The 26,378-nt window shown below is 36.3% G+C and overlaps 1 protein-coding gene and 1 pseudogene across 35 annotated transcripts in view; one reads left to right on the top strand and one right to left on the bottom strand.

Moving 5' to 3' along the window:
• Positions 1-26,378, top strand: part of EXOC2 (exocyst complex component 2) — a 206,597-nt gene that overhangs the window by 19,720 nt on the left and 160,499 nt on the right. For 3 of the 35 annotated variants that reach the window (XM_070244036.1, XM_070244022.1, XM_070244010.1), the window contains exon 2: positions 8,277-8,384. The exons of 18 other annotated variants lie outside the window; for them this stretch is intronic. The gene's annotated coding sequence lies outside the window, so the exon portion shown is untranslated. Of the gene's footprint in view, positions 1-8,276; positions 8,385-8,796; positions 8,987-9,153; positions 9,221-9,864; positions 10,028-13,151; positions 13,268-13,579; positions 13,750-26,378 lie in introns of those variants that run through there. 14 more of the 35 variants (XM_070244039.1, XM_070244026.1, XM_070244012.1 and 11 more) reach the window with 8 other exon arrangements.
• On the bottom strand, positions 20,559-21,383 carry LOC100147485 (elongation factor 1-alpha 1 pseudogene; annotated as a pseudogene).

The raw sequence follows: 26,378 nt of genomic DNA, 5'->3' as shown, positions 1-26,378 counted from the left end.
TCTCTCATTACAAAGAATGACCCTGTCGAAACTGTGATTATGCTGCAGTTGAGAAATCCTGCCTGCAGGATCACAAGAAGCTCTGGGTTCTTTCTAACTTGACAGAGGTGTGGAGGGCAGCTAGGACACATGGAGCTCCCTCATCACTCCTATCTTGGCGGAATGCTCAAGAACTGAAGTGAACAAAAGCTAGCATAGGAGTAGAGTTGGAGAGAGTGATGGTTGTCCAGGAGCAGCACAACAGATTAGAAGCAACAACTTGGAAGGAGAGGAAATAGATTGTCAGAGACTGGCACCCTGATTTTAAGTATCAGTAAGAGTCTGATATCAATTGAGATGACTATAAAAAGGAAGCTCATAAAACACTGCAGACTGAAGCAATAACCTAGAAACGTGTACAGAACAGTCAATTATGATATGGCTGTGAATGATTTTTTTTAAGTTAAATTATGTTCCATATACTATTGTAAATGCAATTTAGAAAGATTCCTGCAAAAATAGTTAAAATAGTTAAAAAATAGATATGTATGTATAATTTTAAAGTATAAGCTTACCCTATTTGGAAATTTGCCCTATTATAAATATCTCATTGTTAATGGCGTCTAAAAAATGAGGCCTTGCTGTATTATGTTGTACCTTTGCAAACTCAGCTCAAGAACTGTACTACTAAGGAAAGTTCCTGCCACTTCTCACCCCAAGGATTCTGTGGGTCTAAGAAATATAAATCTTTCTCATTTCTAGCCACTTTAAAAATTGCATTTTACAGTTCTGAATACATAAATGTATGATAATACACTGTTGTGTTGGCCACAGCCTTATGATGTGTTGAGGCTAAGGTGGTACTGATTTAGTGGAAAACTAACCAATAAAACTAAAAAGATAGTTGTATTATATTGTTATCAGTTGATTTTTTTTGGTAAATGTGAATTTAAAATGGAGAGTGCAGGGCTCCAGCCCCGTGGCTGAGTGGTTAAATTCGCATGCTCTGCTTCAGGGGCCTGGGGTTCACCAGTTCAGATTCTGGTCATGGACCTACACACTACTCAACAAGCCACGCTGTGGCAGCATCCTACATAGAAGAACTAGAATGACTTACAGCTAGGATATACGACTATGCACTGGGGCCTAGGGGAGAAAAAAAAGAGGAAGATTGGCAACAGATGTTAGGTGTTAAAAAAAAAAAGTGCACAAATTTCTGATTTTTATCTTATTAAATGTATATCCCATTAAAATAGGTCTTTTAGATCTCTCTTTATATATATCAAAGCTTTGAGTAAATTTTAACAGTTTACTTCTTTAATTTTGTGTTAATACAATTTAGTAATGTAAATATTAAAAAAAAATCCTTGCAATTTATGGTCCAGCATGTGATGAGCTTGCAGGTCATCACTCCTGTCCTTAGAGTAAGAAAAATGTTGAACAAATTGAAAATTAAGAACTCTTCTTTTATCCTTTGGAGAAAGGAGGTCAGAGCAAACTGCTTCCCCCCTGAATTGGAAAGACATACAGACAGATACAGAGAATCACAACTTAACCAGAGTGGAAATCTCTGTGGGAACCAGTACTGCATTGCTTTAATCAATACATTATGTCCAGCTTTCAACAAAACATTACAAGGTGTACTAAAAGACAAAAAACAGTTTGGAAAAACAGAGCAAGCATAAGAAGCAGACTCAGGTATGGCAGGGATGTTGGAATTATCAAACCAGGAATTTAAAACAGCTATGATTAATATGGTAAGGGTTCTAATCAAAAGGTGGTAACATGCAAGAACAGATGAGTAATATAAGCAGAGAGAGAAAAACTTTAAGAAAGACTCAAACAAAAATGGTAGAAATAAAAAACACCGTAACAGAAATGAAGACTCCCTTGGATGTGTTCATCAGTAGATCGGATATGGCTGAGGAGAGAATCAGTGAGCTTGAAGAAAAGCCAGTACCTGAAATGCAAAGAGAAAAACCACTGAAGAAAATTGAACAGAATATCCAGGAACTGTGGGACAAATAAAAAGGTGTAACACACATAATGGAAATACCAGAAGGAGAAGAAAGAGAGAAAAGAACAGGAAATATTTGAAGTAGTAATGGCCAAGAAGTTTCCAAAATTAATGGTAGACACTAAACCACAGATCCAGCAAACTCAGAACAGTAAGTGGACAAATACCAAAAAATCTGCACTGAGACATATATTCAAACTGCAGAAAAATCAGAGACAGAGAAAATCTTGAAGGAAGCCATAGGGAAGAAAACATCTTACCTATAGAGGGACAAGGATGAAAATTGCATCATAACTTCTCTTCAGAAACCATGCAAGCAAGCAAACCATTAACCTAGAATTCTATATGCAGTGAAATTATCCTTCAGAAGGAAGAGAAGTAAGGACTTCCTCAGAAAAACAAAAATTGAGGGAATTTTTTGCCAGTAGATCTACCTTAAATGTTAAAAGAAGTTTTTCAGAGAGAAGAGAAATGATATAGATTAGAAACTTGGATCTACAGAAACAAAGAATGTTAGAAGAGGAATAACTGAAGGGGCTTCTTAGTTTTCTCCCATGAGGCAATGGGGTCATGTCCAGCATTTGGACTCCCATCCGTGCTGAATAATACAGACACAGAGCATGATGGATCGCTGGCTTGAAAGGGAAAGGGTAGAGGACTTGCTTTCTTGTCCCACAGTTGCAGCATCTACATTTGAAATACCCGTGGACATTGTGGGTTCTCTGGCTCATGGAAGGAAGGATCGACTCCAAAGACCTTAGGCAAAACTGTAAATAAGAAATGAAAATATGATGACAGCCATCTTCCTCTCAGCTTTAGCGATGTTAATAATGTACCTTGTCTTTTCTTATTCAACAGAATATTTTCTTATAGTATTGTATTGCCAGTTAAATTATGGCATCACGTTGAGGCCAATCATTCAGAGATTAAAGAGAAAGGAATTATTTTAAGTGTAGACAGTATGAGCTTTTTAAAAGCCAAAATTATTATGGCTTTTCAAACTTAAAATGAAAAAGCCACTGAAGCATCCTATAAGTTTTAATTTCTAATAAAGTAATTATTGATTGCTATAGTGCACATAAGCAAAAATCCCATTGGGCCCCCTCCTTGTTTTTTTCTTAAAAGTGTTCTTGAGACTAAAAGGTGAGGAAACCACGTGGATTACCCCCTACTGTGATTGTTCATTTCTTGCTATGACCTCGTGTGGAACCAGTGTTAGGGGATTCCATTAGTACAAGTCTCTGGCTGAGCCTAGGTTTTGTTCCTTTTAACCCAGGAAGCTGATTTTTGGTGACCTGAGGGACTTTGACCGTAGTTAACTTTTTCCCTTTTTGGCTTTTTGTCTGTTTTGTTTGTTATATATTTTTTTCCTCTACTCTTTTTCTTTCTTTCTTTTACTTTTTCTCAGTTTTTCTTTGTTCTTATTCAGTGTATAGTGTTGGGGACAGGGTGGAGGACAGGGTGGGGGAGATGACTCTGGGGGATAATGTTGGGGACGGTAGTGGGCTGTGGGGGATGTGGTGGGTGAGTCTCCATTTGCCCTGTGCAAGAGGGCCTGTCTGTGAAAATGACTTGAAGCAAGGGCTGAGAATTTTCCAAAATTAATAATAGACAACAAACCACAGATCCAACAAGCTTAGCGAATACCAAGCAGGATCAGTACTAAAAAATTGACGTCTAGTCATTTTACATTTAAACTACGGAAAATCAAAACTAAAGTGAAAATCTTGAAGTAAGCCAGAGGAGAAAACACCTTACCCATGTGGGATCAAGGATAAGAATTATATTGGATTTCTTTTTAGTAACCCTGCAGGCAAGAAAAGAGTGGAATAAGAAAAGAGTGAAATAAAGTGCTGAAAGAAGAAAAATCAACATAGAATTCTGTGTACAAGTAAAATTATTTTTCAAAAGTGAATAAAAAATACTTTCTCATACAAAAATTGCAGGAATTTGTCTCCCATTAGGCTGCCTTGCAAGACATTAAAAGAAATTCTTCACAAAGAAATGATATAGATCAGAAACTCAGTCTACCTAAAGGAGCATTAGAGAAGAATAAATGAAGATTAAAATACAATTTTTCTTACCTTTAATTGATCTAACAGATAATAGTTTGTTTAAAATAGTAACAGCAATGAAGTGTTTGGTGATTATACCTTATAGGTAATTAAAATGAATGATAGCAGTGTTATAAAGGATGGGAAGGAGAAATCGGGAATAATCTGTTACAAAGTACTTCCACAACCTATGAAGCGCTATAATCTTATTTGAAAGTCAACTTGGATTAGTTGTACATGTGTAATGCAAACTCTAGGGAAACCATTGAAAAAAGTTTAAGAAGTATAATTGATATCCTAAGAGAGGAGAAAAAAGGGATTTTTAAGGTAGTGAACTATTGTATATGATCCTGTAATGGTGAATACGTGTATTTACGCATTTGTCAAAACTCGTAGAATGTACAACACAAGGAGTGAACCCTAATGCAAACTGTGGAATTTAGTTAATAATGTATCCGTATTGGCTTATCATTTGTAACAAATGTACCACACTAATGCGAAATGTTAATAATAGATGAAACTGTTTGTGGGGGTGGAAAAGGGGTATATGGGAATTCTCTGTACTTTACATGCAACTTTTCTGCAAACCTAAAACTATTAAAAAAATAATCTGTTAAGAAAAAAACTTGTAAAGTGCTTACAAAAAAAGCAGAGCAGCAAATCTCTCAATTCTGTGCAATGCCACTGATTTAACAGATGTTAATTTCTGAAAGGGATGCTGAAACAACTTTTGAAATTCTTATTGTGAGCATAAGTAATATTTGGAAGATTTATTCAGTTTTGCATCAAAATGGCTTCCAGAATGAAGATGCCATCATACATGCCAATGGTTTTGATTTTCTTTCTTGGTTTCTATGTTCCAGTCACTAGGATGAAAATACTAGTGCTAGAAACAAGAGAGGAGCCTTACTGTTTATCTGGAAATTCAAGGAGTTTCAGCTGAAAATGTTTCAGGTTAGAATGGTGTTGGGAGAGAAGGATACTGATTTGTTCTTGGCACTCTTTTTCTGAAAGGGCAAGATAGTAAATACTTTAGGCTTTTTTGGCCATAATTGTTGCAACTACTCACTTGTGGTGTTGTAGTGAGAAAGGAGCCATAGACAACATGGAAATAAATTCACGTAGCTGTGTTCCGCTAGAACTTTCTTTACAAAAACAGATGGCAGACTGTATTTCTCAATTGCTGTAGTTTGCTGACTCCTGATCTAAAATATTCACCCAGGAAGCTCATGGAATAGCTAAATGAAGGAATTCCACAGAAGAAACCTTAATAAATTCCCCAAATTAGGACACTTATGGATCACATTCTCTGACCAAAACAAGTCAACAGGGATAAGAATGAAACACATAAAAGCTAGAATTTTAACTTAAAAAGTTCAACAGTAAACTGTTAACTGTGGAATAATTTAAAGCTTTCTAAAGTTAATCTTGGGTCAAAGAAGAAATCAAAATTGCATCAGATCTTTTTAAGAACAATGAGACCGTTGCATATAAAAATGGGTGGTATATGACCCAAGCTACAAGTAGGAAAAATAGTGGCTTTAAATGTTACTATTAAATATAAGGAAGACTGAAACAAATGAACTAAGCCTTCAGTTCAGACGGATAGAAAAAGAACAGCAGAATAAAATGCAAGGAAGAGGAATTAATAAATACTGAAGCTGCAAGTGATGAGTTAGGTAACACCTCTCCTGAAAAAAGAAGATGGAATTTACCGTTTACATCAAGGACTGTTACTATAAGATGGTTAAAACAGAAAGCATTGACGGGTCTAACCATGAAAAAAAGAGAGACTTACAAATACTCAGGACAATGAAAAAGGTGAGGAAACTACAGCAATGAAAGAAAGTAGTAGTATACTAAATTTCAAAATCAGAATGAAATATTAACTTTCTGAGAAATACGCTAAAATTCTCTTTATAAGTTTTATAAATATGGTCCCGTAACCATGAAGGGAATTCTCAAATAAACATAATAAGGCACTAGAAATGTATGGTTTTACAAGCCAGTGAGGGAAACCTACAAGGAACAGAATATTCCTATATTCTTTACACAACTATAAAATGACAAGTATGGAAAACTTCACATTCTTTCTAGGCCAGCATAGCACTCTGGATACAGTAAATGCTCAATAATATAATAATTATAACTGCTGAATGCTTCTTGATACTACAACAGACAATAAAAGAAGTACAAGAGAAGATAATTTCTGACTTACTGTAAATAAGATTTAAGATCTAGAATTCCTAAATAAAGTATTAGCAAATCAAATCTAGGAATGTTTAAAGGACTAATAAAATGGAACCATGTGATGTTTATTCCTAGAATATAGATTAATTCATTGATAAGAAATTTATTGTTCCAATTCACTATATTAATAGGTAAAATTTATCTTGTTGCTGAGAAGATATTTGATAAAATTCGATATCCATTTTTAATTTTAAAAATAGACTTTGAATGAACTAAAGATAGAAAGATACTTTCTGTAACGTGATAAAGTATTAGCTACCTAACATCAATAGCAAACGTACTTAGTGGTGAAATGCTAGAGCATGCAATAATTGAAAATTAGCTCTTAAGGGAACAAAACATCTTAATGTTTATGTATAAAGTACAGATCTACATATAGTATATGATACAAATATACAGCATATTTATGATATTAAAATTTACTAGGACAGTTAGGAAAAAAAGACCTAAAAATGTTCCTCACGGGGTAATAATGAAAAACAGGTTGAGAAACACTGCTCTAGAGGATTGCCTGTAACAGTTAAAAAAAGACAAAGAGCTTGCTAATACCATTGCTACTCCACATCGTTTTGGAAATTATAGAAAATGCAATAAGACAATTAAAATAAGTGACACATAGGGGCTGGCCTAGTCACGTAGTGATTAAGTTCACGTGCTCCACCTTGGTAGCCCAGGCTTCACAAGTTTGGATCCTGGCTGTGGGCCTACATGCTGCTCATCAAGCCGTGCTGTGGCGGCATCCCACATATAAAATAGAGGAAGATGGGAATGGGTGTTAGCTCAGGGACAACCTTCTTCAAGCAAAGAGGAAGATTGGTAACAGATCTTAGCTCAGGGCCAATATTCCTCACCAAAAAAATAATAAGTGACATAAGTATTAAAGAGTAAAAACCAAAATTTTTGTTGTATTTGAAGATAGTAAGATTTTCTACAGAGAAAACATAAAAGATCATTTGAAAAATGATTTCAGTTGAGGGAGACTCAGTAAGTTGACTGGCTTCAAGATAAATTATGTGAGCTTACCCTGGGAACAGAGTTGAACAGTTTATTGACAGTCATAAAAAAAAGATTTGTATAAGTGGGAAGATTCAATGTTGTAGATATTTTGAATGTCCTGAAATTATCTAGAAATTCTGTGTAATTGATACATTTGTTCATTTAACAAATATGTGTTGAGCATCAGTTATGTGCCAGATACAGTTCTAAATCCTGGGTATATAGCAGTGTATGAAACAGACAAAACGTCTTCTCTTGGAACTTACATTCTAGTCAGTAGAAACAAAGAAGTGTAAATCTAGTATGCTGGAGTGGTGGTGATAATTCTCGTCAGAATTCTTGTAGGATGGTTTTTAGAATCTGACAAAATATTTTAAAGTTCATCTAGACCAATACCTGTGAGAGAGTGGCTGAGAGAACTTGTTAAAGATTAATTGTTCTATCAGATATTTAATTATAATACAGAAATTAAATCATTATGTTATAGGTGCAAAATAGATCAGTGAAACAAAATATAGAGGGTCCAGAAAGACTTAAAATGAGAATTTTTGTCTGTGATAAAAGTGGTATTGCAAATCAGTGGAGGAAACCGTGGATTGTTCAGTGAAATGGTATTGTGGGCAACTAGCTATTCAGTACTTCAGAATAGATTCCAAATGAACTAAGTAATTAAACAGATAGCATCAAAGTATCAGAAACATGACTTTGAAAGCATGACTCTAGATGTAGCAAAGTAAAGGTCAATAGGTTTCACTTTAAAATACTCAAAATTTCCGAAGGGCAAAGAGCACCATAAACAACGTGAAAAAAACCCTGATAAACTGGGGAAGATACTGCCAGCGTATATAATGGACAGAAGGCTAATGTTCTTACTAGAGATCTTAAAATCAAGGAAAGTAAGCTTAATACGAAGAAGCAAAGGTCATGAAAATGGAATTCACACACAATGCAAGTTGAAACCATTTTATTTTGCTTTTCAGATTGCTACAGACTAAACAGATTGCTAACACCCAGTGTTGCTGTTGGAAGGACGTGTTGATAAAGCTTTTCTGCAGGCCCGTTTGGTAATACACGTTAGGATCTTAAATGTACGTCCGTTAACCAGCAGTTCCTCTTTGTAATGTAAGGAAATAATTGGGTGAATGTGTGAAATGTTTTGTAAAAAAAGTTCATTGTATTGTGTTCATAACAGCAAAAAATTGGAAATCATCTAAATATCATTTTGATTATACATCCATACAGTGGAATACTAAGCACCCTGAAAATGATGTAGATTTGTACTTATCAACGTGGAAAGATGTGGTATAGTTTATGTGTAAAATTATACAGCGTATGTGTAAAAATCAGGTTGCAAAATGTATGCCTAGCATGCTACAGTTTTATGAACACATGTAACTATCTCTACATGTATGCCCTGATTGATGACAGTATTAGTGTATATATCCACAAGGTGAAAAGTGGTTATTTGAGTGATGATTTTTATTTTCGTATACCGTTTAGAATATTCAGAAGTTTCTGCGATGGGGTGCCCATCCCTTTTACAATCAGAGTGGAAACAGTGAGCTCTTCAAGGGAGGAGGTGGAGGGAAGATGACGATGGGACTGGAGCCCGCGGTTTTAGGGGCGCCAGGTCGGCAGCCCTCCGTGGCCCTTGAGGGGCCTGCGTGCGGGCGCAACCCGAGTGCTGCACGTGAGTCCCTCTCGGCGGCGCTGTGCCGCAGCTTTCGCGGCCTCGCCGTCTGTCCAGGCGGCTGCCGGGGCGGGGCCGCGTGCGGGCGCGGTGGGGGGGCCCTCAGGCCACCGGGCGGGGTTGCGGCCCGCCCCTCGCGGAGCCTGCCTTTGCTCAGAGCCTCAGTTGCAGTCGCGGGGGCCGGGCGCGGGTGCTGGCCGCGCGGGGGGCCAGGCTCCATGGTCGCACTGTTGGGTAGTTCGTTTTTACGTTTGTTAGTTGTCAGTTAATTTCATGCTTTTTAAGATGCCAACAAGGAAAAGATTTTCTGCCTCAGCTTTTCTCTTCGGAAAAATAGGATTGTAACAAAATGAATAAAAATAACGGAATCAGTATTTTATTATAAAATGCTATTGTGCAAAATGGAAACTTCATCGTTTTAAAACAAGTTAACATTTTCTGAAGGGTTTTTGTTAATTTAGAGAGCTGGGTATGATATCTGAAAGAGATGTTATTTGGCATTTGTGTGTTACAAAGTTTTTGTTAATTTAGAGAGCTGGGTATGATATCTGAAAGAGATGTTATTTGGCATTTGTGTGTTACATAGTTTTTGTTAAGCTGTTTTGTCAAACTGCGCGTTAGTGTTTATTCATGGCCTTTGATTTATCTACAAAGTTAGGATTGGTTATTTATAAGGTTCACTACAAATGCATCTTATTCACACAAGGATTCAAGGAAATAGTCAAGTTTATGTGGACCGAGATGTTTCTTATCAAAATCAAGTTTCCATTTTTTTCCCTCTAGTATTCCATTTAGAAAACAATTTTTTTTTAAATCGGCACGTGAGCTAACATCTTTTGCCAGTCTTTTCTTTTTTTCCTTCTTCTTCTCCCCACCAGCGCTCCCAGTGCACAGTTGTACATTCTAGCTGTGGGTCCCTCTGGCTGTGCTGTGTGGGATGCGCCCTCAGCGTGGCCTGAGGAGCGGGGTGTAGGTCCGCGCCAGGATCCGAACCAGCGAACCCTGGGCGCGAAGCGGAGCAGGAACTTAACCGCTCGGCTGGTGGGTGGCCACTATAAAGTAATTCTTAATGCTTCATTATTGTGGGAAGAGGAAGGAGGGGTTAAAGGGCTGGTTCAGTGGTTAAGATCATGTGCAGAAGGGAGCTTCATATTCTTTCATACTAAATTGCAGTTTCTTAAAGGCTGTCAACTTAATGGCTTGTCTTAGTGTATAAGCCGTTTTTGCAGACTCAGTAAATTCCTGTGATTACATTTTCATCCTTAATGAATAGTTTCCTGCTAGATTTGGTGATAAAATACTTAAATTTGTTAATTTGTTTTGTTTTGCTGATTTCTGAATTCTATTCATGGTGTTGTGGAAAAAACGCAGAAACATGAGACCTTGGCAAGTCGCTTGAACTCTGGTTCCTTAAGAGCTCTTGCAGTTTCAACAGATTCTCGTTCAATAGTCTGAGGTTTATAATATAGAAGATTAAACAGTTGTTTTCAAAAGTATTTCAAAAGTAGTATCTTAAAATTATTAATTCATAACCATTTCGGAGTTGTAGTTTAAGCTTTGTGAAGCTATTTCCTTTTTAGTTTCTGAGTTATACGCAATTGCTGGGTGAATATTTTCAAAGCTGTTTGTGAAGATTTTTTTTAAAAAGCTATTTTTAACGTTTTTAAAATCCCCTCCCCTCATCAGCATTTTTGTAGACTTTGAATGCAAGGTGAAAACGCAATACAGATGCTTTAACACAGTGAGAAAATTACCAGGTTGGCAGATTTTTCTTTTTCTGTGCCATAATACAGAAATGACTTATGCTTATTTCTAGTATCTCTTCCAGATTTTTTTTGGCTTATTAATTAAATGGTAGTTTGCAAGCTAAGGTGAAAATCTGTCTTTTTATCTGTTTGATCCCCTTCCTCTCCTTGCTTACCTCAGTCTCTCTCTCTGTTTCTCCTTCTCCCTATATTTAGCAAACCAGGTAAGTGAAAAAAAACCCCATGGTTTTTTTGGAATATAAATAATTGTGCATTTTAATCTATGGTAAATTGTTACAATGGTTTACTTTTAATAATTCATTAAAACATATCTGTAAAAGTTTTATAGCCTAGTCTTTACATTGTAACTTTTGAAAATGAGAGGGATAGTTTATTCTTCTCTTAACCTGCAGAGATATGTTGCTATTAAAGAAAAATCAGTAGGCCATCTAATAGTCTACCTAACTAGTCTAAATATAAGGTCTTAAAAATTCAGAATCTTCTAATGATATAGTAAAATATGTCTTATAGTAAATACCAAAATATTAAAATGAATAATATCATACTCTTATTATAGTTTAGTTTAATTGAGCAAAGCTAGGCAGTGCCAGTTTTCTGTGGTCTTATATTAGTAATTAAAAGCTTGGTCCTATAAATAAGACTCTCCTAGAATCTAGAACAAAAGGGGCAAGGCAGAGATGATCTCATCCAGCCACCTTATTTATAGATGAGAAAACACTTTGAGAGGGAATAAACGTAACCAAGGGTTTTTAATCGTTAGTGCCAGAGCTTGGTTTAGAACCCAGGTCTCCAGACTATTCATGGATGTTAAGTTTTTCAGCTTGTTCTATCAAGTTTTAATTCAGAGACTTACAGTTTGGATATACTTTTGTTTATTAAAATAAATCTAGATTACCAGGTAGTGAATCTATTACTTGTCTAAAAAGATAAAATTTAAATGAAAAAAGTCCCAAACTTTTTTGAAGGGCATTGTCATATATTGTCCTTGTGTGAAGATGTCCTATGTGTTTTGAATTTATTTATTTGTCACAAAATGATAATTCTGTGGAAAACCTAGACTTCACATTAAAAAAATCAAGGCATCAAGTTTAGAAATTATTTCAGTTTATTTCATTTCTTTTTTTTAATGAAACACTACCAAGAAGCAAGAGAATACTTATGCCTGTATGTTTCACTCTGTCTACAGAAAATACATCATTGATGAAATGTATTAAAGTGCTTCCTTATATCCAGAAATGTGCATTTCTTTGTCCCACTCTATCATTTGCTGAAAACTATACTGGCTTATTCATGTAACAGACTTGTACTGTTTTTTTATTCTGCTACTAAAAAAAAGATCACTAATAAGTGTATGTTTATTCACTGAATACCATATATCAAAAGAAATCAGACAAATGTCTCTTAACTGGTTAATTCCTATAAAGGTCCTCCTAGTTTTATTTATCCCCATTCAGATCCAGGTAGTTAAAAAATGCTTGGAAAATTAACTTGAGTCTGGAGACATCAGAGTTATGATTCCTTTTGTAGCAAGCCCGTAACTCTGTTTGGTAACTGACAGCAAATAAATGTGCAGTATAGTTCTTAGGCTGAGAGCCAGTGTGTAGTAATTTGCAGCCTCTCTACGTGTACCTGTGCATGCAGGTGAAATTCCCAACGGGTACTTCAGTACTGTCGACTTTTGTCATTTGCCCATTTGTATTATTTAATCCTTTGTTGATTATTAGTGTACTTGTTCAAGGATACTCCCTAATAAAAGTAGCTTATTCTCTATCCGTGGTAATTTTCCTTACGTGAGTAATAATAGCTACTTTACCTCTTGTCTCCATTGTTCCGCTTTCAAAAGATAAAATGAGCTTGTGGTGTGTACTTTTAGGGTAGGTTTATTCCTTACCTCTTTCCTGATCTTCCGTGGCTGTGTAATGTGAAGACTGTATATTGTTTTAATTAAACAAATGAGGTTTATGACAGGCAGAGACAAACTTTTGTTGACCTCTGTTCAGTGTATTTACATAATAAAGATCTTATGACAGATTTTCAAAAACTATTGTTTTATTGCATTTGGAAAATCTTTGAGGAAAATCTGTAGGCACTTAATGACAACTGTAGATGAGCCTTTTCCTTTAAAAATATTCTTGTTAGCGTGGCATGGGTTGTGAAATTGAAAATAACAACATTATCCATAATGCAGGATGCTTCCATTTGGAGGTATGTTGAAGAGACACTTGTCTTTCCCTACTTCATTCTACAAATAACTACCGAATGCATACTGTGTGGCAGGCACTGTTTTATGTACTGTGGACATTGCATTGTGCAGCAAATATTCTTATATTTCTAAATGAAACGGCTTGATGGTCTTCCTGAGATAATGGTTTGTCCACGTTTGGGGCTGTGTAGGTGATGCTTCATGGAAAGGAGGTGCCGTTTAAGTTTTGCATATGAACCAATATAATGAACACTGGATTTTCAGCTGCCTTGACTTATATGTCTGGAAGAGAGCTGTACTCTTCAATCATAAGTAAGAAAATAGATAATACATTTTGATTCATGACTATCCATAGTGGCCCAGACATTACCTGTTTTTACCAGACATTACTTTGTTTTACTTGGGCAAACTTTGAGGATAACATAGTTAAGATTTTATGATCCTCTATAAATGCCCTTAAAATATATTTGGAGTATTGGGAGTAAATTAGAAATGCCCTGTCCTGCTTCATTTTGGTTGCTTTTCTTTGAGACCAGAAGTATTCTAGGTTTTTTCTGTTTCACACCAGGATGAGCCAGTATTCTAGTCACCTAAGAAATAGCTAAGGTTCTTAGAATATGGGCTGTCAGATACACAGATGACCTCATAGGATGCAGGGTGGGCATAAAGGAAAGAGTAATGTTAGACTCCAGTGAGTCAGGAAACCAAGGATCTGGTCTGTTTTGTAACTAATTAGATGTGTGACCTTGAAACAATAATTACCATCTCTGGGGTACAGTTTCTTCAGGTGACAGGTGAGACGTTAATTGGATCAAGCCTCTTGGCTTTGATTCTGTGAGATCCAGGTGTACCCTCCTGCTGACAATCAAAACTGCCATGTCAAGGGTAGCTGGCAGTGTGATCTTATTAATCATCCTTTCAATAATATTAATGTCAGTGGTAATTTCTTTACTTACAAAGTCTTGATCCTACTGTTTTTCTGGAAATAAGAACTATAGAATATTTCTGTTTAAAGATTTGATTCTTTGTGTGAACTAGGCTGGATTCTGAAAGTAATCAGTTGAAGCCACATGCTTATCTATTTTATAGTCTAATACTGGGGATAGGGATTAATAATGTCAAGATAATTAAATCACACTCAGTGGTGGTCCAATTTTCCATGCCAGTTGAATGAAGTATTTTCCTTTGTCAAGAGTTCATTTGTAGACATTAATCAATGAGGCATGTTAAGTACTCATTCTTTCCTTTATATTTGTTTTCCCTGCAGTGTTATGGTATCTTTGGGGCAATATAATTTTCTGTTTATTAAAACAGTTGTTGGAACTTTGTGTTGAAATATGTCTTTGCTCTCTTGAAAGTTTTTATTAATATGTGTTACTTTACTAAATTTCGGGTTTATCAATTTATAATAGTTTTCAAGCACATTCTCAGAACACGCTTTTTACTCTTTTGTCCATATTTAGAGAGAGAGCAATATTATGCTCCCATTAAAAGAATACTTATTTCTGAAACGTCTATAATTTTATGTGTATTTAACTATTAAATCACCTAGTATGACTGTTATTTAATATCATCTTATTCATCGCTTGTTTGTGCATTTTGCTAATGTTAAATGTGAAAATAAATATTTATCTTTTGATTTTGACTAACAGGGGGCCTTATGTGTTAATTAGCAGGAGAATGTTAATTTGATGTAGTTTTGCTTTATTTTAAAATATTACCAAAGCATTATTTTTGATGTTTTAATTTTGATATAACTTCAAACTTACTTAAAACTTTTAAGAGTAAAGTAACTCACTCCTGTAAACCTTTTTTCTTAATTATAGTAAATAATAACTGTAAACTCTCTAACTAGTCTCACCAGTTGTTTACTTTTTCCCCATTTGTTTTCACCATTCTGTCAGTCTGTTTGTGTATATTTGTTTGAACCATTTGAAAACACAGTGCAAACATCATCCTTTTGCTCCTAAATATTCAGTATGTAATTATTAAGAACAAGAACATTCTCTTATGTTATCATAGTACAGTTATCAAAGGCAGAAAATTTAACATTAATAACACTATCTAATCCAGAGTTCAAATTCAAATGGAAAAATTCAGAATTTTTCCAATTTTGTACTTTATAGAACATTTTTTTTTCTCTGTTCTGGAATCCATCCAGAATCACACATTACTTTTACTCATAATGTCTCTTTGGTGTCCTTTAATATAGAATAGTACTTCAGCCTTTCTTTGATTTTCTTGACCTTGACATTTTCAAAGAGTACAGGCCAATTATTTTGTAGAATATCTGTCAGTTTAGGTTTGTCTGATGATTCTTTTGATTACATTTGGGTTATGCATGTTTGGCAGGAACATTACAGAAGTTACGTTAGATTCTTCCTAATGTATCCTATCAAGAAGGGCATGATGTCTGTCTCAACAGTGGTGATTTTAATTTTAATCACTTGGTTAATGTGGTGTTTGTCAGATCTTTATTCTGTAAACTTACTATTTTTCCCTTTGTAATCAGTCAATTTGTAGAGAGATACTTTGAGGCTATGTAAATATTCTTTTGCCAAACACTAGTTTTAGTGTCCTTTGATAATTTCTAATTGCATCCTAACTTCCTTATTTATTAGTTAACATTCTATAGTAAGGGAGAGCTTTCTTTTCTTCCCTATGTATTTGTTCATTGATTTATATTATTAGGATGGAGTTACATATATTCTTTTGCTATTATTTTTTTTGATGCTCAGATTCTCTTAGATTTGGGCAATGGGAGCCCCTTCAGTGTGGCTCCTATTACCTTTTGACATGTTCTCATCATTCTTTGAGTACTTCCTTACTGACACAACAAAATGTTTCAGGCTTATCCTATACTCGCCCTGCCTCAGACTTGGAATCAGCCATTTCTCCAAGGACTCTGGTTCCTTTTATTACACAATGGTATTTGGAAGCTAGGTGTGCTCATTACTAGTCTTGTATTGCTGCTTGTAGGCTCTCAGTGTACAGAGTTAGGATGCACACACACACACACACACAGTGTACCAAATATGTACATTTGTCTATGAATCTATCAATCATATATATCATATATATCTGTTAAAAACTGTGACTTCATACATCTTTTGTGAAGAATATCTTTGGATCCTTTGCTCATTTTTAAAAAATCGGTTGTCTGTCTTATTAAGTTGAAAAAATTCTTTACATGTTCATTGTACAAACTCCTTTGTCAGCTGTATCTATTGAGAATATTTTCTGCTGGTCTGTGGTTGCCTATTTTCTTTTGCTAAGAAAGTTTTAATTTTGATGAGGTCTAAATATATCAGGATTTTCAGTGTATGGTTATTGTTATAGTGAAAAAAAAATCTTTCCCTATCCCCAGGTAGTGGAGATACTCTCTTATTTTATCTTCTTCATAAACTTTATAATTTTAGTTTTTTGTTTAGTTCTATGATCTATCTTGAAATAATTTTTGTGAGTGGTGTGAGGTTGTAGTTAAAGTTTTTTTTCCCCTATGTGGATACCGAGTGGTTTCCACAGTATTTGATAAAAGTATTTTTCTTTCCCTTGAATTTCTTTGGTGCCTCTGTCAGAAATCAACTGGCTGTGTCAGTGTCGGTCCATGTCTGAGCTCTGTTCCTTTCCGCTGATCATTAGGTCACTCTTAGCCAACAGCATACTGTCTTGATTACTGCAGACAATTTATAGTAAGTCTTGAAGTCATGTACTATAAGTTTTATAACTTTTTTCACCTCTTAAAATTGTTTTGGCTATTCTAGGTCTTTTGAATATCTATAGAAATTTTAGAATTAGCTTGCCAATTTCTCTATATAAGCTTGTATTAATTTCTACATCAGTTTGGGGAGATTGATATTTTAATAACATGGAGTCTTCTGATCCATAGCCATGTTGTTGATCTTCACTTATTTAGTTCTCTCTGCAATATTTTGAGGTTTTCAGTGTGGAAGTTTTGTGCATTTCTTTTGTTGAATGTATTTTTAAGTAGTTTGGGTTTTTAAAAAAAATTTTTTTTGAGAAAGATTAGCCCTGGGCTAACATCTGCTGCCAATCCTCCTCTTTTTTTTCCCCCTGCTGAGGAAAACTGGCCCTAAGCTAACATCCGCGCACATCTTCCTCTACTTTGTACGGAGGATGCTTGCCACAGCATGGCTTGCCAAGTGGCGCCATGTCGGTATCCGGGATCCGAACCAGTGAACCCCGGGCACCTGAAGTGGAACATGTGAACTTCACTGCTGCACCACCAGGCTGGCCCAGTATTTTGGTTTTTATCAAATAGAAAAATAAAATAGAATTTTTAAAATTTCGTTTTCTAATTATGTGCTACTAGAGTATGAAAAATAACTAATTTTTATGTATTGACTGTGAATGCTGTGCACTTGGTAAATTCAGTTATTAGTGCTATTAGTGGCTAAGCAGATTCCCTGGGATTTTCTCTATAAACAATCATGTCATCCTCAAATAGAAAAAATTTACTTCTTCCTTTGCAATCTTTGTGTCATTTATTTCTTTAGCTTAATTGCCTTATTGTCTTTTGCACTGGTTAGAACCTCTCAAACAGTGTTATCTATATCAGACAAGATGAGAGAGACATCCTTGCCTTATTGTTGGTCTTAGGGGAAAAGCGTTGTGTATTCCACCATTAAGTATGATGTTAGATGGGTTCCATCCCCATTATTGTCCTTCATTGATTCAGGAGATCCCATCTATTCCTAATTTGTTGAGAGTTTTCAATCTTGAATAGGTGCTGAATTTTGTCGATGACTTCTATTTAGATGAACATGTGGTTTTTCTTTGTTCTTTTACTGTGATCTACTGTGATTGGATTTTAAAAGTTAAACTACCTTTGTGTGACTGCAGTAAACCCCGCTTGGTCATGATGTTTTCCCTTCGCTTCTCTTTTCTAAAATAATTCATGTAGGCTTGGTATTTTTTCTTCCTTAAATGTTTGATAGATTTCATCAGTGAAACCATCTAGGTCTCGAGTTTCCTTGTAGGAAACTTTTTGATGATGAATTCAATTTATTTAATAAATGGGAAGGTATTCAGATTTTCTGATTATCTTGTTAGTTTTGTAACTTGTCCTTTCAGGGAGTTTTTCTATTTTATCTAAGTTGTAAAATTCATAGGCATAATGTTGTTCATAATTCCTTTATTACTCTTTAAAAAATGTCTTTAGTATCTTTCGTTATCCCCTATTTCATTCCTGAATTTGGTCATTTGTTTCTTTTTATAAGGGGTGCTTTGCTTGGTTTATCAATTTGGTTAATTTCTACATAAATATTTTTGGTTTTACAGTTTTTTTCTCCATTTTTATTTTGTTTTATTGATTTCTACTCTTTATTATTTTCCTCATTCTGCTTCCTTTGTTCCTCCTCCCTACACCTTTACTTTGGGTTTAATTAGCTCTTCTTTTTCTAATTTCTTAAGGTAGAAACATAGATCCTTAATTTTAAATCCTTCTCCTTTTAATATAAGCTTTTAAGGCACTGCTTTGGCTACACTCAAATAAAAATTTTGGAAAATTTTTATTGTATTTGCATTATCATTTAGTTCAACATATTTTCTTGTTTTCTTCTTGATTTCTTTTTTGACTGTTGGGTTATTCAGAAGTATGTTAATTTCCAAATACTTGGACACTTTCCTTGATATTTTGTTGCTCTTGCTTTCTAGTTTAATTCCTTCATAGTCTTTGGAATTCATTGTGACTTATTTTATGGCCCAGCATGTAAGTCTGTTTGGTTAACATTCTGTAGACACTTGAAAAGGAGTTTTGTAAATGCCGGTTAGGTCAAGATGCTGAGTACTGTTGTTCATTTCTTCCATAGCCTTAACTGATTTTGGTTGGTTTGTTGGTTTAATCTAATTGTCATCCATACTTAAAGGGCATGTTAAAATTTCTAACCATGATTGTGGATTTATCTATTTCTCCGTATCTTACAGCTTTTGTTTCATGCTTTTTGAAGCTCTATTATTAGATGTCTACACAGTTTAGATTATGTCCTTCTGATGAATTCATCCTTTCACATTATAAAATCTCCTTCCAAGTTATCATGTGATAGCATTTCTCCTTCAGTTTGAAGAACTTCCTTTAGCATTTCTTGTCATACAGATTTGTTCCCAGTGAACTTCCTTTATTTAAAAATGCCTGTTTTTCCACTTTATTGAGGTTTAATTGACAAATAAAATTGTAATATACTTAAAGTGTACAATGTGATGATTTGATATACATATATGTTGTGAAAGGATTCCCATAATCGAATTGATTAACACATCCATCACTTCTCATATTTACTGTTTTTTGCTTGGTTTTATTGGTATTAACACTTACATTCTATTCTCTTAGCAAATTTCCATTATACAATACAGTATTATCAACTATAGTCACCATGTTACACATTAGATCCTCAGACGTTGCTTATCTTATAGCTGAAAGGTTATACCCTTTTACCATCCTCTCTCCAATCCCCCCCCCCCAACAGTCATCATCCAACTCTGTTTCTTTGAGTTAGCCTTGTTTTCTTTTTGGAAGAAGATTAGCCCTGAGCTAACACCTGCCACCAATCCTCCTCTTTTTGCTGAGAAAGAGTGCCCCTGAGCAAACATCCATGCCCGTCTTCCTCTATTTTATATGTGGGACACCTGCCACAGCATGGCTTGATGAGTGTTGCTAGGTCTGCGCCTGGGAATTGGACCGTGCGAACTTAACCGCTGTGCCACCAGGCCGGCCCTGAGTTAGCCTTTTTTTTTTTTTAGATTTCACCTATAAGTGATGCCATGCGATATTTGTCTTTCTCTGTCTGGCTTATTTTACTTAGTATGTAATGCCCTCCAGGTTCATCCACGTTGTCACAAGTGGCAAGATTTCCTTCTTTTTTTTTTTTTTAAAGATTTTATTTTTTCCTTTTTCTCCCCAAAGCCCCCCGGTACATAGTTGTGTATTCTTCGTTGTGGGTTCCTCTAGTTGTGGCATGTGGGACGCTGCCTCAGCGTGGTCTGACGAGCAGTGCCATGTCCGCGCCCAGGATTCGAACCGACGAAACACTGGGCCGCCTGCAGCGGAGCGCGCGAACTTAACCACTCGGCCACGGGGCCAGCCCCCAAGATTTCCTTCTTTTTTAAGGCTGAATAATATTCCATTGTGTGTGTGTGTGTGTGTGTGTATGTGTATGTATGTCATATTTGCTTTATCCATTCATCCATCGTTGGATACTTAGGTTGTTTCCCTATCTTGGCTGTTGTGAATAATGCTGCAATGAACATTGGGAGTACATGTATCTCTTCAAGATAATGATTTTTGTTTCCTTTGGATATATCTAAAAGAGGCATTGCTAGATCGTATGGAAGTTCTGTTTTTAATTTTTTTTCTCATTAAACTTTGTTTTAATAGGTCCCAAAATTCTGTGACAGATTTTTGGTCAAGTTGTTTCCATTTAAAAATAGTGATTTTAAAAACTGATAACTGCCACACACACACAAACACACAAACAAATGGTTTACAAAATATTCTCCTTTTCTTCTGAAGGTTGTACAGTGCGTTGTTATCGTTAACCAGTCTTTTACTGTTAAACTTAAATGGCTGGTTGAGACAAACAATTTCTCAGACCATTCTTCCACCCCTGACTAAGAGGAGGGAGGCAGGTATTAGCGTAATTGCCTTCTGAGCTTTCTGGGCAGACTTGGTGACCTTGCCAACTCCCACAGCCTTCTTGTGCACTGCTTTGATGACACCCACAGCAGCCTCTGTGTCATGTCCTGGACAGCAAAACAACCCAGAAGAGGATAGTCAGAGAAGTTCTCAGTACACATGGGCATGCCAGGAACCATATCAACAATGGCAGCATCACCAGATTTCAAGAATTTCTTCCAGCTTCTTCCCATAACGATGATCAACCTCCTTTAGCTCAGCAAACTTGCAGGCAGGATAAGCTGTGTGACAATCCAGCACAGGTGCGTAAGTCAGTGCTGGTTTGGCCTGGATGGCTTGGGATAATCACCTGAGCTGTGAAGCCAGCTGTTCATTGGTGGGTCGTTTTTGCTGTCAACAGCCTCCTTGTCTCGATGAACATCTTTGACAGACACTGTCTTGACATTGAAGCCCACGTGGTCCCTAGGAAGAGCTTCACTCAAAGCTCCAGTTGTAATGTTGAGTGGACCAAAGGTGACTACCATGCTGGGTTTGAGAACACCAGTCTCACTCAGCCCACAGCACAGTGCCCATACTGTCAATTTTGTAGTTGTCCTGAAGGGGCAGATGCAAGGACTTATCAGTTGGCTGAGTTGGCTGGAGGATGCAATCCACAACTTCAAGCAGCATGGTTCCACTGATATTGCCATCTTCACGGGTTAGTTTCCATCCCTTAAACCAAAGCATGTTAGCACTTGGCTCCAGAATGTTGTCACCATTCCAACCAGAAACCGGCATAATTTCTATTAGGTTTCTGTGTTGGGGTTGTAGCCAGTTTTCTTTTTCTTTTTTTTTTTTTAGTTATTTGAGGAGAAATAATTGATAGTCTGGCAATCTTCAATTTTTTTTTAAATTTAATTTTTATTGGGTTAATGATAGGTTACAATCTTGTGAGATTTCAGTTGTACATTATTGTTTGTCAGTCGTGTTGTAGGTGCACCCCTTCACCCTTTGTGCCCACCCCTCACCCCACCTTTCCCCTGGTAGCCACTAATCTCTTCTATTTGTCTGCATTTTTGAATTCCTCCTATGAGTGGAATCATACAGAGATCGTCCTTCTCTATCTGGCTCATTTCACTTAACATAATTCCCTCAAGGTCCACCCATGTTGTTGCAAATGGGACGATTTTGTTCTTTTTTATGGCTGAGTAGTATTCCATTGTATGTATATATCACATCTTCTTTATCCAGTCATCTGTTGATGGGCACTTAGGTTGCTTCCACGTCTTGCCTGTTGTAAATAATGCTGCAATGAACATTGGGGTACATGGGACTTTTGGAATTGCTGACTTCAAGCTCTTTGGATAGATACCCATTAGTGGGATAGCTGGATCATGTGGTAGTTCTGTTTTTAATTTTTTGAGGAATCTCCATGCTGTTTTCCATAGTGGCTGCACCAGTTTCCATTCCCACCAGGAGTGTATGAGGGTTCCTTTTTCTCGACAACCTCTCCAACATTTGTTACTATTTGTTTTAGTTATTTTTGTCATTCTAATGGGTGTAAGGTGATACCTTAGTGTAGTTTTGATTTGCATTTCCCTCATGATCAGCGATGATAAACATCTTTTCATGTGCCTATTGGCCATCCGTATATCTTTGGAGAAATGTCTGTTCTTGTCTCCTGCCCATTTTTTGATCGGGTTGTTTGATTTTTTGTTGTTGAGTTCTGTGAGTTCTTTATATATTATGGATATTATCCCTTTGTCAGATGTATGACTTGCAAATATTTTTTCCCAGTTATTGGGTTGTTTTTTTGTTTCAGTCCTGTTTTCCTTTGCCTTGAAGAAACTCTTTAGTCTGATGAAGTCCCATTTGTGTATTCTTTCTATTGTTTCCCTTCTCTGAGAAGACATGGTGTCCGAAAAGATCCTTTTAATACTGATGTCAAAGAGTGTACGGCCTACATTTTCCTCTAGAAGCCTTACGGTTTCAGGTCTCACCTGTTAGGTCTTTGATCCATTTTGAGTTATTTTGGTGAATGGTGAAAAAGAATGGTCAATTTTCATTCTTTTCCATGTGGCTTTCCAGTTTTCACAGCACCGTTTGTTGAAAAGACTTTCTTTTCTCCATTGTATGCCCTGAGCTCATTTGTCGAAGATTAGCTGTCCATAGATGTGTGGTTTTATTTCTGGGCTTTCAATTCTGTTCCATTGATCTGTGCACCTGTTTTTGTACCAGACCATGCTGTTTTGTTTACTGTAGCTTTGTAGTATGTTTTGAAGTCAGGGATTGTGATGCCTCTAGCTTTCTCCTTTTTTCTCAGGATTCCTTTAGCAATTCGGGGTCTTTTGTTGCCCCATATGAATTTTAGGATTCTTTGTTCTATTTCTGTAAAGAATGTCACTGGGATTCTGATTGGGATGGTGTTGAATCTGTAGATTGCTTTAGGTAGAATGGACATTTTAACTATGTTTATTCTTCCAATCCATGTATATGGGATGTCTTTCCATCTCTTTATGTCGTCATCCATTTCTTTCAGAAAAGCCTTGTAATTTTCGTTGTAGAGGTCTTTCACTTAGTTAAATTCACCCCAAGGTATTTTATTGTTTTTGTTGCGATTGTGAATGGTATTGTGTTCTTGAGTTCTTTTTCTGAGGGTTCATTATTAGAGTATAAAAATGCTACTGATTTATGTAAATTGATTTTATACCCTGCAACTTTGCTGTAGTTGTTGATTATTTCTACAAGTTTTCCAATGGATTCTTTGGGGTTTTCTATACATAAGATCATGTTGTCTGCAAATAGCGAGAGTTTCACTTCTTCCCTCCGTTTTTGGATTCCTTTTATTCCTTTTTCTTGCCTAATTGCTCTGGCCAAAACCTCCAGTACTATGTTAAATAAGAGTGGTGATAGAGGGCATCCTTGTCTCGTTCCTGTTTTCAGGGGGATGGCACTCAGTTTTTTCCCTTTGACTATGATGTTGGCTGTGGCTTTGTCATATATGGCCTTTATTATGTTGAGGTAGTTCCCTTCTATCCCCATTTTGTTCAGCGTTTTTATCATAAATGACTGTTGGATCTTGTCAAATGCTTTTTTTTTCTATGTTTTTCTTTTATTAATATTATGATAGATTACAACCTTGTGAGATTTCAGTTGTAATTTTTTGTTAGTCATGTTGTGGGTACACCACTTCCCCCTTTGTGCCCTCCCCCAACCCCCCCTTTTCCCTGGTAACCACGGATCAGATCTCCTTGTCAATATATTAACTTCCGCCTATGAGTGGAGTCATATAGAGTTCGTCTTTCTCTGACTGGCTTATTTCGCTTAACAGAATACCCTCGAGGTCCATCCACGTTGCTGCGAATGGGCCAATTTTGTCTTTTTTTATGGCTGAGTAGTATTCCATTGTGTATATATACCATATCTTCTTTATCCAATCATCAGTTTCTGGGCATGTAGGTTGGTTCCACGTCTTGGCTATTGTAAATAATGCTGCGATGAACATAGGGGTGCATGGGACTCTTGGGATTTCTGATTTCAGGTTCTTAGGATAGATACCCAGTAATGGGATGGCTGGGTCATAAGGTATTTCTATTTTTAACTTGTTGAGAAATCTCCATACTGTTTTCCATAGTGGCTGTACCAGTTTGCATTCCCACCAACAGTGTATGAGGGTTCCTTTTTCTCCACAACCTCTCCAACATTTGTCGCTCTTGGTTTTGGATGTTTTTGCCAATCTAACGGGTGTAAGTTGATATCTTAGTGTAGTTTTGATTTGCATTTCCCTGATGATTAGCGATGATGAAAATCTTTTCATGTGTTTCTTGGCCATATTCATATCTTCTTTTGAGAAATGTCTGTTCATGTCCTCTGCCCATTTTTTGATCGGGTTGTTTGTTTTTTTGTTGTTAAGCCGTGTGAGTTCTTTGTATATTATGGAGATTAACCCTTTGTCAGATAAGTGGCTTGTAAATATTTTTTCCCAATTAGTGAGCTGTTTTTTTGTTTCAATCCTGTTTTCCCTTGCCTTAAAGAAGCTCTTTAGTCTGATGAAGTCCCATTCGTTTATTCTTTCTATTGTTTCCCTCAACTGAGGAGTTATAGTGTCTGAAAAGATTCTTTTGAAACTGATGTCAAAGAGTGTACTGCCTATATTCTCTTCCAGAAGACTTATTGTTTCCGGCCTAATCTTTAGGTCTTTGATCCATTTTGAGTTTATTTTGGTGTGTGGTGAAAAAGAATGGTCAATTTTCAATCTTTTGCATGTGGCTGTCCAGTTTTCCCAGCACCATTTGTTGAAGAGACTTTTTTTTCTCCATCGTAGGCCCTCTGCTCCTTTGTCGAAGATTAGCTGTCCATAGATGTGTGGTTTTATCTCTGGGCTTTCAATTCTGTTCCATTGATCTGTGGACCTGTTTTTGTACCAGTACCATGCTGTTTTGATCACTGTAGCTTTGTAGTATGTTTTGAAATCGGGGATTATGATTCTGCCGGCTTTGTTTTTCTTGGTCAGGATTGCTTTGGCAATTCGCGGTCTTTTGTTGCCCCATATGAATTTTAGGATTCTTTGTTCAATTTCTGTGAAGAATGTTCTTGGGATTCTGATTGGGATAGCATTGAATCTGTAGATTGCTTTAGGTAGTATGGACATTTTAACTATGTTTATTCTTCCAATCCATGTGCATGGAATATCTTTCCATCTCTTTATGTCGTCGTCAATTTCTTTCAAGAAAGTCTTGTCGTTTTCGTTGTATAGATCCTTCACTTCCTTGGTTAAGTTTATCCCAAGGTATTTTATTCTTTTCGTTGCAGTTGTGAATGGGATTGAGTTCTTGAGTTCTTTTTCTGTTAGTTCATTGTTAGTGTATAGAAATGCTACTGATTTATCTATGTTGATTTTATACCCTGCTACTTTGCTGTAGTTGTTCATTATTTCTAATAGTTTTTCTATGGATTCTTTGGGGTTTTCTATATGTAAGATCATGTCGTCTGCAAACAGCGAGAGTTTTACTTCTTCATTGCCTATTTGGATTCCTTTTATTTCTTTTTCCTGCCGAATTGCTCTGGCCAACACCTCCAGTACTATGTTGAATAGGAGTGGTGAAAGTGGGCCCCCTTGTCTTGTTGCTGTCCTCAGAGGGATGGCTTTCAGTTTTTGTCCATTGAGTATGATGTTGGCTGTGGGTCTGTCATATATGGCCTTTATTATGTTGAGGTACTTTCCTTCTATACCCATTTTATTGAGGGTTTTTATCATAAATGGGTGTTGGATCTTGTCGAATGCTTTCTCTGCATCTATTGAGATGATCATGTGGTTTTTGTTTTTCATTTTGTTGATGTAGTGTATCACGTTGATTGACTTGCGGATGTTGGACCATCCCTGTGTCCCTGGTGTGAATCCCACTTGATCATGATATATGATCCTTTTGATGAATTGCTGAATTCGGGTTGCCAAAATTTTTTTGAGAATTTCTGCATCTATGTTCATCAGCAATACTGGCCTGTAGTTCTCCTTTTTTGTGTTGTCCTTGTCAGGCTTTGGTATCAGCATGATGTTGGCCTCGTAGAATGTGTTAGGAAGTGTTCCATCCTCCCTAATTTTTTGGAATAGCTTGAAAAGGATAGGTATTAAATCTTCTCTGAAAGTTTGGTAGAATTCCCTAGGAAAGCCATCTGGTTCTGGGGTTTTATTGTTTGGGATGCTTTTTATTGCTGTTTCAATCTCTTTCCTTGTGCTTGGTCTGTTCAAATTGTCTGCTTCTTCTTGACTAAGCTTTGGGAGATTGTAGGAGT

The sequence above is a fragment of the Equus caballus genome, chromosome 20 (genome assembly GCF_041296265.1).
Source record: "Equus caballus isolate H_3958 breed thoroughbred chromosome 20, TB-T2T, whole genome shotgun sequence".
NCBI classification, from domain to species: Eukaryota; Metazoa; Chordata; class Mammalia; order Perissodactyla; family Equidae; genus Equus; species Equus caballus.
Note: the sequence above shows the minus strand (reverse complement) of the source record. Positions and strands in the feature narration are given on the sequence as shown.